At 31.9% G+C, this 6966-nt stretch overlaps 1 pseudogene; it reads right to left on the bottom strand.

Annotated features, from left to right (window-relative positions):
- Positions 1-231: 231 nt before the first annotated feature.
- Positions 232-4199, bottom strand: LOC107878604 (annotated as a pseudogene).
- Between the last annotated feature and the right edge of the window lie 2767 nt (positions 4200-6966).

Raw genomic sequence — 6966 nt, 5'->3', positions numbered from 1 at the left:
ATAATTGAGATGTTCGTAAGCTAGTTCATACACCATCATTATTTTTCTAAAAGAAAAAATTACTTATCGTTCCATGATTACCGTTTCTTGTCATGTCAATACTTTCCAAACCATCTTATATTTCCGGTGTCCTGCCAACTACAAATGTGGATGTAGAGTTCACTCACCGGGGGTTCATTTAAAGTCAATACTTTTGATGCAGAGCAAAATTTATATATAAAAATTTACAAGTTGCAACGAATAGTAAACTGCATTAAAAGACATACAAAGTTAATGGGTTTCCTGATACAAATACCAAGGTTCAAGCAAGAAGTTACTGAGTTGATCAGCACCCTATTTAATATTATAACTCCGCCCTGATTTGAGTCCTGAATAAACTAAACTACAAATTACAATTAAAGACACCTTACAAGATACCAAATTATAGTTTGTGGAAAATAAGTGGGCAACCAAACTGAGGCTGCAAGGTTATTATGGATTGAGGAGCATGTGTGTATGATGGAGACAGTTGGAAAGAGAAGCTTTGTAGGATCATAGACAAAGCCATCTTTGCCTCTAACATGGCAAAATTTTGTCCAATGCATATTCTAGGTCCCCAAGAAAATGGAAGATATGTGACTTGACCCTTTGTTGCACTTGATATTCCTTCTTTAAATCTCTCTGGATTGAACATTCTTGCATCTTCACCCCATATCTCTTTATCACGATGCAATAAGAGCACTGGCAAAGAGATTTGTACATCAGCTGGTATAGACAGGTCTCCCAAAACAATGTCTTTATTAGCCGCCGGATATATGATGTTCCTGGGGGATACAGTCATAATGATTCGTACAAGATCATCCTGACCTGCCATAAAAATGCTCCTCCTTCAATTATATCTAGAATGAATGAGACATGTAAAATTTAATATTGCAGTTACGGGCTTATGGACACTGTTCACCGGGGATTTGGTCGCCTACTCCCTTATCATCAGGTCACTAACTTCTTTGACCTTCAAGAGTGGGAAGACGTCCCATATATACATGGTTTTATGACTCTGCCAAGACCTGTGTTTTTTGGTAAACAGTCTTCTGGGCCTGATCGCTGCGACCTTTTTCTGTGAGGAGGCGACCCTTATCCTGAAATTTTGGGGCTACTCGCCAAGCTCTTTTCAATTTTGTTGTTACACTATTTTCTACAGGTGGAGTACTGCACTATCCTGTAACCAACATAGAAATCTTAAGTTCAAGTCTCATCCCACCTATGATCAAAAGAAATTCACATGCGCTTGGAAAAATACTCCCCCCAACCCCCTCCCTGGTCCGCTATCAAATTAGTATCAGAAAGTCCCAACTTTAAAAATTTAAGAACTCAAGCAATTGCAATAACAATGAGAGTAGAAACTCATGGCAGATAAATTGAACCAATAAAACCACAATACTCACAACTTTTAAACGATTCAATCCATCAAAATCTGGTTTACGACTCTCAAACACTTGCAAGACTTCTTCTCTGGCCCGTGCCTGCCAGTCTTGATATTTGCTCAACAACATCAGAGTCCATACGAGTAGTACTGATGTTGTTTCTGCGCCAGCAAAATAGAATAGCTTGCATTCTTCAATGACTTCTTCAATGGTCATTCCAAACTTCTTGTTCCCATGCTGTTCAATTTCTTTAAAATTTGATTCAAGCGATATGCCTAATAGATCCTTATTGTCAGCCTCCCCTGCTTCCATTGCCTTCAATCTTTTATCAATAATACCTCAAATTGAGGACCGAACATCCTTGTTTATTTCCTTCATTCTTCTGTTCCACTTTGTTGGCAAAAATCTTTGAAATAGTATTACATAAAACAGAAAAACAGAATGCTGCATTAGTTAAGATGTAGGGAAGCAATATGCATTTCTAAAGAACATTATAGTTTACCTCCATCCAGGGATATAGACAGATCGTGAAGCTTGGATAAGATGCTGAGCTTGTTCATTTTGAAGTTCAAAAATCTTTCTACCTTCTTCATAACTACTTCCAAAAGCCGTCCGAGAGATCACATCACAACTCAATTGTTGCAGGTCAGGCCATACATCTATCTCATGAGAGCCTCCAACTGGAACAACGTCTTCCCATTTGCGCAGCATCTCACTACAGCTCAAGTAAAAAGCTGGAAGCATATGCTGTTCCAGAAAATGGTGAAAGAGGAAAAATGTCAATGACACCAACACTTAAACAGAACCAGGACTACATATATATTGGTACCACTACCCTCTAGCGTAAGTGCCGATTCAATCAAACGAAAGAGTGTTCAAATAACAATTAAAGTGGAGCGAGGTCAGAAATGATAAATGTCTTTATAATAAATAAATCCATTTTGCTGTAATACATCTAAGAAACTATTTCACCAAATGTAGTCGTCCCTGGAAATAGGAATAGCAACATGGACTAAATGCCTTGTCCAAGCCAAGGAAAATACAGTATCCAGAGAAGCAAGAACGAGCATTTTATCCATCATAGATTAAGAATTGCGAACATAATAATTTCCGGTTGACCAATCACGAAGTTGAAGGAGGAAAGGGGGAAGGGAAGCAGAGACAAACCTTTAGTTTCTCCAGATGGAAAGCGGGATTGACGATTTTTCTGTGTTTGGCCCATTTGTCTTCCTCAAAACTTACCAGTCCTCGTACCAACAACGCTAAAAATGGATTTCCACGAGGCTTTTGATACAAGTAGTTTTTCGAGAGTACTTCCTTTATAAGCTCAGGGCCCATGATTAATACTTGTGGATTTGGACCCATCCATACAAAAGAATTTTTCCCTGCAACCATATGTCTCACGATTAACTACAAGTGGTACAAATTTGAAGAACATTTATACAACCAAAAATTAGAAAAAAAATGAATATAGTGATCTTCAAAAGATAACTAAATCAGCTTTATTACAATTTCATCCAATTCTTACCTTGCAAGAAGGAGGTAAGAATTTTGGATTATGTTAGCTGATATGATCATTCTCTCAATTAAATCACAATCGATGTTTGACCACTTAAGTGCACCTTCATAATATAAGATGTATGTGTGTGACGGTGAGACTCGAACCCAGGCCCTCTATTTGCTCAGTTATCACGTTGTATGTGACCGACTCATCAAAAAGCTTAAGTTGTTCAGAAAATCACACTTTTGATTTTCTTAATTATGTCTTCAACTCTTCAACAATACTTCCAGACAAGCATACTTTATCCTTAACAAAATGGAGATTGTTGAAGTGAACCATGGCATATTCACACAAGTAAAATAAAGTATAATTCAAAATATTGACCAGAGATGCATATACGGGAATATGAATGCCACAGTTTCAAAATAATGATTATTTTGAGACGTACTACAAATGATAAAATATGATAATTTTATGACTTGTGACAATAATGTGAAGACTAATGATAAGTGAAGATGTAAAATTCAGGTAATTAAGTATTTTTAAAAGAAATTTCAGATGATATTCATACTCATGGTGCTTTCAATGACTTATTATTTGAGTTACTCTCAATCTTCTTATTTCTATAGATTAGAAAAATTATTAAGCATTATTTTTTTTAAGAGAAATAAGAAATTTGATACATAATTTGCCTAATATGTGTTAGAGGAGCCCCGAGCGTTGAGCGCTAGATGTGCTTAGGACATATAGTCGGGCGCTTAAGGCATAAGTCCCATAGGACTAAGCAACACACCTATGCCTCGACGCATTTTGCAGGTGCCTTGCCCAAGGTGAGCTCCAAAACTATCTTATAAAACACTGCTTATAGCTATACGTATACATAGTTAAAAATTTGTCTTAGGTTACACGTGCAACAAACATGTCCAGAAACTAATTCTTAAACAGTAACTACAACAAAATATAGTGATAAGCAAATACATACCATATTTCTTTATTGTTTCAAGAATGAAAGGCAATATCCTTGGAGCTACATCATCATCAAACAGATTCATATGCTTTGAGGTAGCTTCCTTAATCATCATAGAAGAATCTTTCATGTCTCCAAACAATATTCTGTATGAATTCCCTTTTAGACCTTGTTTCCTCAACAACTTCTCCAATTTTTTTGGTCTGAACCAAACCCAATTCAACACTCTCCATAGACACACAAACAAAGTAACTGTTATGGAAGCACAACATACTGAAACTATCATTTGCATTGTGTCCATTTTGTTTTGAGTTAAATTTCTGTGTCCCTAACTCCCTATATATATATATATATATATATATATATATATATATACCATGTAGTTGGTGAGGCAAAAAATATTTCTCTCAATTTATTTTGTTTTTGATTAATCAAAATTTTTTACGTCCTCGGTCCCACTTTAGGTGATATATTATTTTTTAGTCCTCCTTTAAAAAAATGTTACTATTTTTTTATACTTAAAAAAAAATCTCTTTCATCCTTAATGAAATCATTTATAATTACATAAATATTTAAAAAATAATTTGAATAACAAATTTAAATTCTTCTTTTTTAAGAAAATATCATATCAAACCAAACTATGTCATATAAAATAAAATGAAGAAAGTAATATTTTTTTCTATAAAAATTCTTTAAAAGTAAAAATGTAAAAGCAAAAAGTTTCACTAGTAACATTTCATATTAATTAACTCTTTTTTATTGTTCAACATACTCCCATTGGCTTATCCTCACAGCCTCCATTCCCACCACCTCACCACCCCTTAAGAACTAGAGTTTCGTGAGACTTGTTTAGGAGATGTTTGATCATGAACTTTTTTTTATTTTTTTTTTAAATTATTCTACTTTAATAAAAATTATAGTATTCGATCATAAAAATTTTAAATATAATTTAAAATTATATTTTAAAAAATAAAAATAAATTTCAATTTTTCTTGCGAAAAATTAAGAACAACTCCAATTTATATTCATAGTAAAACACTACTCCAAACTCCAACTTTAACTCTAATTCTAATTTCAGAAATTTTAATTTTCATGACTAAACAACTACTAAAACTTCAATATATATTATACGCATGACTTCAGAAAAAAACAATTGAAGTCCAAACAAAAATATAGAAGGCTCTGGAGAACATTTTTAACCCATGACCTTTTCTTTAAACCCAAATTAGGCACCAACAATTGTTTTTCTCAAGGCTAGAGAACATTCATTGTACCCGCTGTGTCTCATATTAATTAATTATTTTAATAAAAAATAATATATTAATTAATTATATTATTAAATAAAAAATATATTTATTAATTTTTTTCATATTATTCTTAATTTTTTTTAAATAATTTTTTATGCTTATTTGTAAAATTCTCAAAAGAATTTTTAAGTGATTAATTAGTATAATTATATTTTTATTTATAATTTCTTTATATGCGTATAAAAAAATGATTAATGTGAGGGAGTATTGGGCAACCTTATGACCAGTTTTTGTTTGAAATTTCACTTTCACTTACATAATATTTAAATTTTTTAAATAAAATATATATTCAAACATAACTTTAAATTTCAGAAATTATTGTTTTAACAACTTTATAAAGTCATTTTAGGTCCTATTTGTCATTTTCAAGGCTTCAAGGCCAGAGGGACCACATTGTCACATGTCTTTCAATTGAAGATTTGCTTTCCTAAATTGGCAAATTTGCTTCGTTCACTAGTTATGTCTACAAGTCATATTTGGTAACCTTTCGTCTCATTTGATGTGTTATTATTTTTTTTCAGAAAAGAACCTAAAATATTCTTTAACTATTTAAGATGGTACAAAAATATTCTTCATTTATTTATTGTGTTCAAAAATTCTTCTTATCTATCTATTGAGTTAATTTTATCCTTCCATTTAATAATAATTTTTTGACCCCACCTTATTTATGACATGACATATTCCTATTGAGTAATTCATATTAAATTAAATTAATTAATTTTATCTCAAAATTCAACTCGCCCAACCAAATAACTCAGACCCAACTAAAATTAACCCGTTTCAATTCCTTTTAACAAAAAAAAAATTCCCTAATCCAAATGCTCAAGCTACGTGAAGCTATCCTCAACTATTTTAACATTGAAATCTTTAATATCATTACAACTTTATTTTGTGGTGCCATAACGTCAATGAAGTAGAGCCTCCAATGAAGCTTCAGGTGGTTGTATTTTACACTAAAGTTATAGCAACTGCTGTCTTTAGAAAGAACTGACGAAAATGTCTTTGTGGCCACATTTTCACAAAATTAGGTCTTTTTAAATTTTCTATGAATATTTTATTAGTAGAGAGATTTTACTGTCAACGTCACCAAGTGTTGATCGTTCCTTTTAAATTTTAATTTCTTTTCTTATTTTTTGTATTCATCATTATGTATTCATAATATATTGTGACAAGCCTTGTCTTCTAGTAGGAAAAAATAGAGTTCTTCTCACTTTCATCATAATATTATTCTTTTCAATAATTCAAAGAGAGGAGATAAACAGATATCGACGAACGGGGATTTTTTTTTGTTAAAAAAAATTGGAACAAGTCAACTTTAGTTGGGTTCAGGTTATTTGGCTGGGCAGGTTGGGTTTAGAAATAAAATTAATTAGTTTAATTTAAGGCAAAAATTCATAACTAGGTAAAGTATAAGACCTATAACTAACTTCCTAGAGAAAGTTTCAATAATTACGAATTATAGACAAAAGTAGGTAACAGTTATTTGTATATATAACAGAATTATACAAATCAGTAGATAAATAATTTAACTGAACAAGAGATAAAAAGGGAAATTTGAAAGCAGTAAATCCCCTTAAATTACTCCAACTTCCCACTAATTACTCTTTCATTATTGAGCATTAAAGCACATTATCTGTGATTTAAAGCATGTATTAAATCTAAAAAAAATTATTTTGGGAAGATTAGAGAGAAGGAAGAGGAATAATTCAACAACCATTTTTACCAGGTATGTTCCAAATTCAAATTTTTATTATAAATTCTTGAAATACGATTTTTTTGAAACCCAAC

Source organism: Capsicum annuum, chromosome 7, assembly GCF_002878395.1.
Source record: "Capsicum annuum cultivar UCD-10X-F1 chromosome 7, UCD10Xv1.1, whole genome shotgun sequence".
Lineage (NCBI taxonomy): Eukaryota > Viridiplantae > Streptophyta > Magnoliopsida > Solanales > Solanaceae > Capsicum > Capsicum annuum.
The sequence above is the reverse complement of the archived record's forward strand: the minus strand, read 5'-3'. Positions and strand labels throughout refer to the sequence as shown.